Here is a 12,725-nt window from a genome sequence, read left to right on the forward strand (position 1 = left end):
AGTCTCTGTGCCTCTGTGCGAGCAGAGCCATGGGCAGATGAGTCTGAGCAGCAGCTTTCCAGGCTAGCCACTTCTTGGTAAGTGATATCCTGAGAGGTTCGCATATTCGGGTCAGGGCTGCAGAAGGAGCTCAGCAAGGACCCCCTAGGCTACGTTTGAAGTTTGAGGTGGCAAGGCAAACAAGCAGCCCCAGTATCTGGGCGCCTGTGCGAGCAGTGCATGGGCAGATGAGGCTGAGCAACAGCTTTCCAGGCTAAACCCTTCTTGGTACGAGATATCCTGAGACATTCTCATTTTCGGTGCGGGGCTGCTGGAGGCACCTGGCAGGGATTCCCCGGCTAAGTTTGAATATTGAGGTGGCAAAGCAGCAAGAAGCCCCAGTCTCTATTCAGCTGTGAGAGCAGTGCCATGGGCAGATGAGGCTGAGCAACAGCTTTCCAGTCTAGCCCCTTCTGGGTGCGAGCTATCTGGAGACATTCGCATATTCGTTGCAGGGCTGCTGGAGGCACCCGGCAGGGAGCCTTGGGCTATGTTTAAAGTTTGGGGTGGCAAGGCAAGCAAGCAACCCCAGTCTCTGTGCGTCTGTGCGAGCAGTTCCATATGCAGATGAGTCTCAGCAACAGCTTTCCAGGCTAAACGCTTCTTGGTATGAGATATCCTGATATGTTCGCATTCCCCGTGCAGGGGTTCTGGAATGACCCAGCAGAGAGCCCCGGGCTACGTTTAAAGTTTGAGGTGGCAAGGCAAGCAAGCAGCCCCAGTCTGTGTGCGCCTGTGCGAGCAGTGCCATGGGCAGATGAGGCTGAGCAACAGCTCTCAAGGTTAGCCCCTTTTTGGTACAAGATATCCTAACATGTTCGTATATTCGGGTCAGGGCTGTGGGAGGCTCCCGCAAAGGACCCCCTAGGCTACATTTGGGTTTTCAGGTGGCAAGGCAAGCAAGCAGCCCCAGTATCTGTGCGCCTTTGCGAGCAGTGCCATAGGTAGATGAGGCTGAGCAACAGCTTTCCAGGCAAAACCCTTCTTGGTAAGAGATATCCTGAGACGTTCGCATTCTCCATGCAGGGGTGCTGGAGGGACCCAGCAGGGAGCCCCGGGCTACGTTTGAAGTTTGAGGTGGCAAGGCAAGCAAGCTCTCTCAGTCCGTGTGCACCTGTGCGAGCAGTACCATGGGCACATGAGGCTGAGCAAAAGCTTTCCAGGCTAGCCCTATCTTGGTAAGAGATATCCTGAGACGTTCGCATATTTGTGTCAAGGCTGCGGCAGGTGACCAGCAAAGACCCCATAAGATACGTTTTAAGTTTGAGGTGGCAAGGCAAGCAATCAGCCCCAGTATCTGTGCGGCGATGCAAGCAGTGCCATGGGCAGATGAGGCTGAGCAACAGCTTTCCAGGCTAGCCCCTTCCGTTTGCGAGATATCTGGAGACGTGCTCATATTTGGGGCAGGGCTGCTGGAGGCACTAGGAAGGGACACCCGGGATATGTTTGACGTTTAAGGTGCAAAACAAGCAAGCAGCCCCAGTCTGTGTGCTCTTGTGCAAGCAGTGCCATGAGCTGATGAGGCTGAGCAACAGCTTTCCAGGCTAGCCCCTTCTAGGTGCGGGCTTTCTGGAGACGTTCGCATTTTCGTAGCACGGCTGCTGGAATCACAGAGTACGGAGTCCCGGGCTACGTTTGAAATTCAGGTGGCAAGGCAAGCAAGCAGCCCCAGTCTCTGTGCATCTGTGCGACCAGTGCCATGGGCAGATGAGGCTGAGCAACAGCTTTCCGGGCTAGTCCCTTCCTGGTAAGAGATATCAAGAGACGTTCGCATATTCGGGTAAGGGCTGCTGGAGGGACTCGACAGGGAGCCCTGGGCTACGTTTTGTAGTCTTAGTTGACAAGGCAAGCAAGAAGCCCTAGTCTCTGTGCGTCTGTGCAAGCAGTGCCATGGGCAGATGAGGCTGAGCAAAAGCTTTCCAGGCTAGCCCCTTCTGGGTGCGGGCTATCTGGAGACGTTCGCATTTTCGGAGCACTGCTGCTGGAGGTACAAAGCACTGAGTCCCAGGCTACGTTTGAAGTTTGATATGGCAAGGGAAGCAAGCAGCCCCATTCTCTGTGCGCCTGTGCGAGCAGTGCCATGGGCAGATGAGGCTGAGCAATAGCTTTCAAGGCTACCGCCTTCTGGTTGCGAGCTATCTGGTGACGTTCTCATATTCGGAGCAGGACTGCTGGAGGCACCCGGCTGGGACACCCGGGCTATGTTTTAAGTTTAAGGTGGTAAGGCAAGCAAGAAGCCCCAGTCTCTGGGCGCCTGTGCGAGCAGTGCCATGGGAAGATGAGGCTGAGCAAAATCTTTCCAGGTTAGCCCCTCCTTGGTAAGAGATATCTTGAGACACTTGCATATTCGGTGCAGTGCTGCTGGAGGAACCCGGCAGGGACCCCTGGGCTACGTTTGAAGTTTGAGGTGGCAAGGCAAGCAAGCAGCCCCAGTATCTGGGCGCCTGTGCGAGCAGTGCCATGGGCAGATGAGGCTGAGCAACAGCTTTCCAGGCTACACCCTTCTTGGTAAGAGATATCCTTAGACAGAATCACAGAATCACAGAATAGTAGGGGTTGGAAGGGACCTCTGTGGGTCATCTAGTCCAACCCCCCTGCCGAAGCAGGATCACCTACAGCAGGCTGCACAAGACCTTGTCCAGGCGGGTTTGAATATATCCAGAGAAGGAGACTCCACAACCTCCCTGGGCAGCCTGTTCCAGTGCTCCATCACCCTCAGAGGGAAGAAGTTCTTCCTCATGTTCAGACGGAACTTCCTGTGCCTCAGTTTGTGCCCATTGCCCCTTGTCCTGTCACTGGGCACCACTGAAAAGAGTTTGGCCCCATCCTCCTGACACCCACCCTTCAGATATTTGTAGGCATTTATAAGGTCCCCTCGCAGCCTTCTCTTCTTCAGGCTGAACAAGCCCAGTTCCCTCAACCTCTCCTCGTAGGGGAGATGCTCCAGTCCCCTCACCATTCTCGTAGCCCTCCGCTGGACTCTCTCCAGTAGCTCTTCATCTTTCTTGAACTGGGGAGCCCAGAACTGGACACAGTACTCCAGATGAGGCCTCACCAGGGCAGCGTAGAGGGGAAGTAGAACCTCCCTCGTCCTGCTGGCCACACTCTTCTTGATGCACCCCAGGATCCCATTGGCTTTCTTGGCAGCCAGGGCACACTGCTGGCTCATGGTAAACCTGTCGTCCACCAGGACACCCAGGTCCCTCTCCGCAGAGCTGCTCTCCAGCAGGTCCACCCCAAGCCTGTACTGGTGCATGAGGTTGTTCCTCCCCAGGTGCAGGACCCTGCACTTGCCCTTGTTGAACCTCATCAGGTTCCTCTCTGCCCAGCTTTCCAGCCTATCCAGGTCACGCTGAATGGCAGCACAGCCTTCCGGTGTGTCTACCACACCTCCCAGTTTGGTGTCATCAGCAAACTTGCTGAGGGTACATTCTAACTCTTCATCCAGGTCGTTGATGAAGAAGTTGAACAAGACTGGGCCCAGTACTGACCCCTGGGGGACACCACTTGTTACCAGCCTCCAACTAGACTCAGCGCCGCTGATGACAACCCTCTGAGTTCTGCCATTCAGCCAGTTCTCTATCCACTTCACCGACCATAGCATTCTCGGTGCAGGGCTGCTGGAGGCACCCGGAAGGGACACCCGGGCTATGTTTGAAATTTGAGGTGGCAAGGCACGCAAGCAACCCCAGTCTCTGAAAGCTTGTGCGAGCAGTGCCATGGGCAGATGAGCTTGAGAAACAGCTGTCCAGGCTAGCCCATTTTTGGTATGATATATTCTGAGACGTTCGCGTATTCAGGTCAGGGCTGCTGGAGGTGCCTGGCAAAGAACCCCTAGGCTAAGTTTGAAGTTTGAGGTGGAAAGGCACGCAAGCATCTCCAGTCTCTGAGCGCCTGTGCGAGCAGTGCCATGGGCAGAAGAGGCAGTGCAACAGCGTTCCAGGCTAGCCCCTTCTCGATGCGAGCTTTCACGAGATGTTCGCATATTCGGTGCAGCGCTGCTGGACGCGTCCGGCAGTGACCCCGAGGCTACGTTTGAAGTTTGAGTTGGCAAGGCAAGCAAGAAGCCCAAGTCTCTGTGCACCTGTGCGAGCAGTGCCATGGGCAGATGAGGCTGAGCAACAGCTTTCCAGGCTAGCCCCTTCTGGGTTCAGGCTATCTGGAGACGTTTGCATTTTTGGAGCATGGGAGCTGGAGGCACCCAGCACGGATTCCCGGGCTACGTTTGAAATTTGAGGTGGCAAGGCACGCAAGCATCTCCAGTCTCTGAGCGCCTGTGCGAGCAGTGCCATGGGCAGATGAGGCTGAGCAACAGCTTTCCAGGCTAGCCCCTTCTTGCTAAGAGATATCCTGAGACATTCTCATATTCGGGACAGGGCTGGTGGATGTGCCTGGCAAAGACCCCCTAGGCTACTTCTGAAGTTTGAGGTGGCAAGGCAAGCAAGCAGCCCCAGTCTCTGTGCGGCGGTGCAAGCAGTGCCATGGGCAGATGAGGCTGAGAAACAGCTTTCCAGGCTAGCCCCTTCCGTTTGCGAGATATCTGGAGACGTTCTCATATTTGGGGCAGGGCTGCTGGAGGCACTAGGAAGGGACACCCGGGATATGTTTGACGTTTAAGGTGCAAGACAAGCAAGCAGCCCCAGTCTGTGTGCTCTTGTGCAAGCAGTGCCATGAGCTGATGAGGCTGAGCAACAGCTTTCCAGGCTAGCCCCTTCTAGGTGCGGGCTTTATGGAGATGTTCGCATTTTCGTAGCACGGTTTCTGGAATCACAGAGCACGGAGTCCTGGGCTACGTTTGAAATTCAGGTGGCAAGGCAAGCAAGCAGCCCCAGTCTCTGTGCATCTGTGCGACCAGTGCCATGGGCAGATGAGGCTGAGCAACAGCTTTCCGGGCTAGTCCCTTCTTGGTAAGAGATATCAAGAGACGTTCGCATATTCGGGTAAGGGCTGCTGGAGGGACTCGACAGGGAGCCCTGGGCTACGTTTTGTAGTCTTAGTTGACAAGGCAAGCAAGAAGCCCTAGTCTCTGTGCGTCTGTGCAAGCAGTGCCATGGGCAGATGAGGCTGAGCAAAAGCTTTCCAGGCTAGCCCCTTCTGGGTGCGGGCTATCTGGAGACGTTCGCATTTTCGGAGCACTGCTGCTGGAGGCACAAAGCACTGAGTCCCAGGCTACGTTTGAAGTTTGATATGGCAAGGGAAGCAAGCAGCCCCATTCTCTGTGCGCCTGTGCGAGCAGTGCCATGGGCAGATGAGGCTGAGCAATACCTTTCAAGGCTACCGCCTTCTGGTTGCGAGCTATCTGGTGACGTTCTCATATTCGGAGCAGGACTGCTGGAGGCACCCGGCTGGGACACCCGGGCTATGTTTTAAGTTTAAGGTGGTAAGGCAAGCAAGAAGCCCCAGTCTCTGGGCGCCTGTGCGAGCAGTGCTATGGGAAGATGAGGCTGAGCAAAATCTTTCCAGGTTAGCCCCTCCTTGGTAAGAGATATCTTGAGACACTTGCATATTCGGTGCAGTGCTGCTGGAGGAACCCGGCAGGGACCCCTGGGCTACGTTTGAAGTTTGAGGTGGCAAGGCAAGCAAGCAGCCCCAGTATCTGGGTGCCTGTGCGAGCAGTGCCATGGGCAGATGAGGCTGAGCAACAGCTTTCCAGGCTACACCCTTCTTGGTAAGAGATATCCTTAGACAGAATCACAGAATCACAGAATAGTAGGGGTTGGAAGGGACCTCTGTGGGTCATCTAGTCCAACCCCCCTGCCGAAGCAGGATCACCTACAGCAGGCTGCACAGGACCTTGTCCAGGCGGGTCTTGAATATCTCCAGAGAAGGAGACTCCACAACCTCCCCGGGCAGCCTGTTCCAGTGCTCCGTCACCCTCAGAGGGAAGAAGTTCTTCCTCATGTTCAGACGGAACTTCCTGTGCCTCAGTTTGTGCCCATTGCCCCTTGTCCTGTCACTGGGCACCACTGAAAAGAGCTTGGCCCCATCCTCCTGACACCCACCCTTCAGATATTTGTAGGCATTTATAAGGTCCCCTCGCAGCCTTCTCTTCTTCAGGCTGAACAAGCCCAGTTCCCTCAACCTCTCCTCGTAGGGGAGATGCTCCAGTCCCCTCACCATCCTCGTAGCCCTCCGCTGGACTCTCTCCAGTAGCTCTTCATCTTTCTTGAACTGGGGAGCCCAGAACTGGACACAGTACTCCAGATGAGGCCTCACCAGGGCAGCGTAGAGGGGAAGGAGAACCTCCCTCGTCCTGCTGGCCACACTCTTCTTGATGCACCCCAGGATCCCATTGGCTTTCTTGGCAGCCAGGGCACACTGCTGGCTCATGGTAAACCTGTCGTCCACCAGGACACCCAGGTCCCTCTCCGCAGAGCTGCTCTCCAGCAGGTCCACCCCAAGCCTGTACTGGTGCATGAGGTTGTTCCTCCCCAGGTGCAGGACCCTGCATTTGCCTTTGTTGAACATCATCAGGTTCCTCTCTGCCCAGCTTTCCAGCCTATCCAGGTCACGCTGAATGGCAGCACAGCCTTCCGGTGTGTCTACCACACCTCCCAGTTTGGTGTCATCAGCAAACTTGCTGAGGGTACATTCTAACTCTTCATCCAGGTCGTTGATGAAGAAGTTGAACAAGACTGGGCCCAGTACTGACCCCTGGGGGACACCACTTGTTACCAGCCTCCAACTAGACTCAGCGCCGCTGATGACAACCCTCTGAGTTCCGCCATTCAGCCAGTTCTCTATCCACTTCACCGACCATAGCATTCTCGGTGCAGGGCTGCTGGAGGCACCCGGAAGGGACACCCGGGCTATGTTTGAAATTTGAGGTGGCAAGGCACGCAAGCAACCCCAGTCTCTGAAAGCTTGTGCGAGCAGTGCCATGGGCAGATGAGCTTGAGAAACAGCTGTCCAGGCTAGCCCATTTTTGGTATGATATATTCTGAGACATTCGCATATTCAGGTCAGGGCTGCTGGAGGTGCCTGGCAAAGAACCCCTAGGCTAAGATTGAAGTTTGAGGTGGAAAGGCAAGCAAGCAGCCCCAGTCTCTGTTCACGTGTGCAAGCAGTGCCATGGGCAGAAGAGGCAGTGCAACAGCGTTCCAGGCTAGCCCCTTCTCGATGCGAGCTTTCACGAGATGTTCGCATATTCGGTGCAGCGCTGCTGGACGCGTCCGGCAGTGACCCCGAGGCTACGTTTGAAGTTTGAGTTGGCAAGGCAAGCAAGAAGCCCAAGTCTCTGTGCACCTGTGCGAGCAGTGCCATGGGCAGATGAGGCTGAGCAACAGCTTTCCAGGCTAGCCCCTTCTGGGTTCAGGCTATCTGGAGACGTTTGCATTTTTGGAGCATGGCAGCTGGAGGCACCCAGCACGGATTCCCGGGCTACGTTTGAAATTTGAGGTGGCAAGGCACGCAAGCAACTCCAGTCTCTGAGCGCCTGTGCGAGCAGTGCCATGGGCAGATGAGGCTGAGCAACAGCTTTCCAGGCTAGCCCCTTCTTGGTAAGAGATATCTTGAGACGTTCTCATATTCGGGACAGGGCTACTGGATGTGCCTGACAAAGACCCCCTAGGCTACTTCTGAAGTTTGAGGTGGCAAGGCAAGCAAGCAGCCCCAGTCTCTGTGCGGCGGTGCAAGCAGTGCCATGGGCAGATGAGGCTGAGAAACAGCTTTCCAGGCTAGCCCCTTCTTGGTAAGAGATATCTTGAGACGTTCTCATATTCGGGACAGGGCTACTGGATGTGCCTGACAAAGACCCCCTAGGCTACTTCTGAAGTTTGAGGTGGCAAGGCAAGCAAGCAGCCCCAGTCTCTGTGCGGCGGTGCAAGCAGTGCCATGGGCAGATGAGGCTGAGAAACAGCTTTCCAGGCTAGCCCCTTCCGTTTGCGAGATATCTGGAGACGTTCTCATATTTGGAGCAGGGCTGCTGGAGGCACTAGGAAGGGACACCCGGGATATGTTTGACGTTTAAGGTGCAAGACAAGCAAGCAGCCCCAGTCTGTGTGCTCTTGTGCAAGCAGTGCCATGAGCTGATGAGGCTGAGCAACAGCTTTCCAGGCTAGCCCCTTCTAGGTGCGGGCTTTCTGGAGACGTTTTCATTTTCGTAGCACGGCTGCTGGAATCACAGAGCACGGAGTCCCGGGCTACGTTTGAAGTTCAGGTGGCAAGGCAAGCAAGCAGCCCCAGTCTCTGTGCATCTGTGCGACCAGTGCCATGGGCAGATGAGGCTGAGCAACAGCTTACCAGGCTAGCCCCTTCTGGATGTGAGCTATCTGGAGACTTTCGCATTTTCGGTGCACGTCTGCTGGTGGCACTCAGCAGGGACGCCTGGGATTTATTTGAAGTTTGAGGATGCAAGGCAAGCAAGAAGCCTCAGTCCCTCTGTGCGCCTATGTGAGCAGTGCCATGGGCAGATGAGGATGAGCAAAATTTTTCCTGGCTAGCCCCTTCTTGGTAAGAAATATCCTGAGACGTTCGCATATTCGGGTCAGGTGTGCGGAAGGAGCTTGGCTAGCACCCCCTAGGCTAGATTTGAAGTTTGAGGTGGCAAGGCAAGCAGGCAGCGTCAGTCTCTGTGCCCCTGTGCGAGCAGTGCCATGGGCAGAGGAGGCAGAGCAACCGCTTTGCAGGCTAGCCCCTTCTAGTTGCGAACTATCTGGAGACGTTCTCATATTTGGGGCAGGGCTGCTGGAGGCACCCGTAAGGGACACCCGGGCTATGTTTGAAGTTTGAGGTGGGAAGGAAAGCAAGCACCCCAGTCTCTGTGCGCCTGTGTGAGCAGTGCCATGGGCACATGAGGCTGAGCAACAGCTTTCCAGGCTAGGCCCTTCTTGGTAAGAGAAATTCTGAGACGTTCGCATCTTCAGTGCAGGTCTGCTGGAGGCACCTGGCAGGGATCCCCGGGATTCGTATGAAAATTGAGGTGGCAAGGCAAGCAAGCAGCTCCAGTCTCTGTGCACCTGTGCGAGCAGTGCCATGGGCAGATGAGGCTGAGCAACAGCTTTCAAGGCTAAACCGTTCTTGGCAATAGATATCGAACACTTTCGCATTTTCGGTGCAGGGCTGCTAGAGGCACAAAGCACGGAGTCCCAGGCTATGTTTGAAGTTTGAGGTGGCAAGGCAAGCAAGCAGCCCCAGTTTCTGTGCACCTGTGCGAGCAGTGCCATGGGCAGATGAGGCTGAGCAACAGCTTTCCAGGCTAGCCCCTTCTGGATGAGAGCTATCTGGAGACTTTCGCATTTGTGGTGCACGTCTGCTGGAGGCACCCAACAGGGACGCCCGGGATTGGTTTGAATTTTGAGGATGCAAGGCAAGCAAGAAGCCTCAGTCTCTCTGTGCGCCTGTGCGAGCAGTGCCATGGGCAGATGAGGCTGAGCAACAGCTTTCCAGGCTAGCCTGTGAAGTTCTGGCTGAACGAGAGGGGACATCGTTTGGTGCGTTGAGCATCCCAGGTTCCAATCTGGAAGTGAGCCTTGGTAGCGGCTGACACATAACCGTGCTGGGAAGGCAGAGCGACGAGCTCGGGACACTGGAGCAGGGGGAATGTCACCATTTCCTGCCACACTGTCACTTCCTTCCTGCCACGTTGCTGTTTCCTGCCACAGTACTTTTTTCACTTTGAGATGCAGCTCTGCACAAATCACAACGAGTTGCAGTAGTTTTGCCTATATATGGAATGGGGCTTTAACCATTCAGATGCTGTAATAGTTTTGTTGTATAAACCTTGTTTTGCTGACTAATAAAGGTGTACGATCATACTCATATTGGGGTCACATCGTTACAAAGGATCCGTAACCCACGCCAACATTTGGTAGCAGAGGATGGACGGTTTCCCTGCAGGAGTCCCTCGGTCTGCGGTGAGCAGCTAGAGAGGGGGGCGTGGGAGTAACGGCTGGGAGGGTCCTGCCTGGGTGTGAACGCGCAGGGCAGGCACGGACGGCCGACTCCCAGGGATTTTCGAGCCACACTGGGGCTGCCTGGCGCAGCTAAATTTTAACGTGGAGGCCGTGGTCGCAGGCATGGAGGTGGATGCCGTGGCAACGTTGTTAGTCGGTATTCTCTCTAAGAGAGGAATAGACACAATGGCAAAGCAACTCATGAAGTTGATTAAACTGGGGCAACGATGGGGTCACTTTGCGGACACCCCGCTACTGTTTTCTGTCTCGGAATGGCAAGACTTAGGAGAGACTATGTGGGAAAGGACAATAACCGGGGAGGACAAAGAGGAAAAGGAGATAAAAGCCATCCGCGAGCTCTGGCGAACAGTATTACACACCTTAAAAGCCATGAAAGCTGAACGAGAGGTGGCGTGTGCTGCAGCTCAGATGCTAGCTCCGGAGCCCGGGAAAGATCACGGGCCTAAGCCTGGGACATTATCACAGGTTTTCGGGCTACCTGCCGTTAGAGGGATGACTGGGATCACTTGTAACACAATTGCCGAGATTCGAGCGAGTGCAGAGTGCGGTTCCGGTCTCGGCGCAGAGGGGGGTTGGCCCACCGGAAGTTGCTGCCAGAGACATCAACTCGAAATGCGAGCCGGACGTGGTAGTATGACCGCCCCCAGGGAACGGGGAGGAGTCGGGCGCGGAACTGCGGCTGCCTTTCAGAAGAGGGGAGGAGTGGCTAGTACCACCCCCAGAGGGGGAGGAAGAAGGGGTGCGGCTTACGACATCGGCCCCTCCTGGGACGCGGCCTGCAACATCGGCCCCTCCCCTCTATCCACCCCTGCCGTCTTCCGGCGAGGCGTCTCCACTCCTGACGCCCTCTGATGGCGGCCAGAACGAATTGCAAAAAAAAAAAAAAAAAAAAAAAAACCCAACAAAAAAACAAAAAAAAAAACCCCATACGATCTGTTGCAGTCAGTTTTGCAGAGTCTTCGAGATATGAGCTTGCAGTTCCAGCATATGTCAATCGTTACCAACCCCCCCACCGGGAAAATGAGGCTTCCTCTCCGAGATGTTTAGCTGGGCCTCTGGCACGGATCACACCTACCCGCTGGAGTGGTGCTATAAGAGATGCCATCCTAGATGGACAGTGGAACGTTGCCACCATTATCAGAGGTACACAAGCCTTAGCCTGTCCTGTGCAACAGGTTAATGGATGACAATCGTAAGTACAGGTGTTTGGCCGGAGGAGTGGCCACTAAGTTACCACCTGAAGAAAGCCGTGAGCAGGGGCTGGGTCTAACAGACCCTGAGCAGGAATCAGGTCTGTTCCCCCCACCCCCCGGCTCGCTGGAGAATGGGACAGTCACTGAGAAAAGGAGCGAAGGCTCCATTAAAGAATTTTTTACAGTGAAGTTTGAAAGAACAAAGTCTTGCAGTTTAAAATCCCTGAGGAAATCATTACTTGGAAATCAGCGCACTCAGCTTTCAATGCTCTAAAACTTACAGAGACTATCTTAGAAGCAGCTGCTACTCCTCTGTCCTTATCTCAAAAGCAAGGACAGAGCAGCAGTCTGTTGAAATTTAACCCTACATACGACAAAATTCCTACCAAATATGAGAACTACGGGAAGTAAATCTGCCAAAACCTGACGATCCTTTGAATCCAGAGAAATGGGAAGTGGGGTGTAAAAATCCGGCATCCCAAAAGTGCACGACAGGGTCTCTCGACAGCAATTGGCGTACCCGACCTGAGATCAAAACGAGGTGAATTCCAACATAAAACTGCACAGTCCCTCAGACGCTGTACAGCCGCCACGCCAGCAGTCACCGCATCGAACGGGTCAGCAAACCTTACACCTGGTGGGGTACATGGCTCCCCCCAGGCAACCGGCGGCACGGTTCCCCCCCCAACCCTCCCCCCTTTTTTCCCCCCCCCTTTTCCCTCAATCCCAGCGCGCCGGTCCGTCCCCGCCAGCCCAGAAGCGGCGCGGCGAGAACCATCTTTCTGACATTCAAGGACTTGGTTACAAAAAATGTATACAATTCAATTACTGCAGTAGAATTCCTTGTGAACAAACAGCTGGACTTTATTATCTTTCCAAGGTTCAGATGGTCTACCTACATGATGTTATTCATTCTGTTGAAAGGTGAAAATATTGACTTTACAGCTGAAGAGTTGTCCCCTCTATTTACTTTGTCAAAAAGGACTCAGATTTATTATTTTCCCGAAGATCAATGCCAAAAGCAAAAACTGTTTTACAAAAGATTTCAGCTAGAATTCCAATTGCCTTTACCTTCAGAATTAATGTCGAATTGCCAACAAATTTGTATATCATTTATGAAGGTTTTGTTTTACAGCCTTACCCTCTTTTCGATCAGTGGTGTGTTAACACGCAGAAGTTGAAGACTCTGGAATGAATCTTTTTGTCTCATACGCCCATGAAAACATTGACTTCAAAGGTACACATCATAGTGTCCTTAATAGCACAAGGTTGGAATCACTGTCAGCAAGTTGATACTATTTGCCTGCTGCTGGCTAAAGATGACTTTGTGGCATTAAACAGTGAATCCTTATCACTGCAAGCTGCTCTAGCTGATTATTTAAATAACATACGTTATACCCTTCCACAACATAAGCTGTTACATTCCCTCTCTCAAATTTCATTGCAGCCAAAACACCGATGTGTTTCTGTTCCTATTAAAGGAGCACGAACAGTGTTTCGGAAACAAACAAATTCATCCGATTAGCAATCATCTATTTTAGTCGTTGAAGGATCCACACAAATTGTTAAGCTATCAGCG

Source organism: Opisthocomus hoazin, chromosome W (genome assembly GCF_030867145.1).
Source record: "Opisthocomus hoazin isolate bOpiHoa1 chromosome W, bOpiHoa1.hap1, whole genome shotgun sequence".
Lineage (NCBI taxonomy): Eukaryota > Metazoa > Chordata > Aves > Opisthocomiformes > Opisthocomidae > Opisthocomus > Opisthocomus hoazin.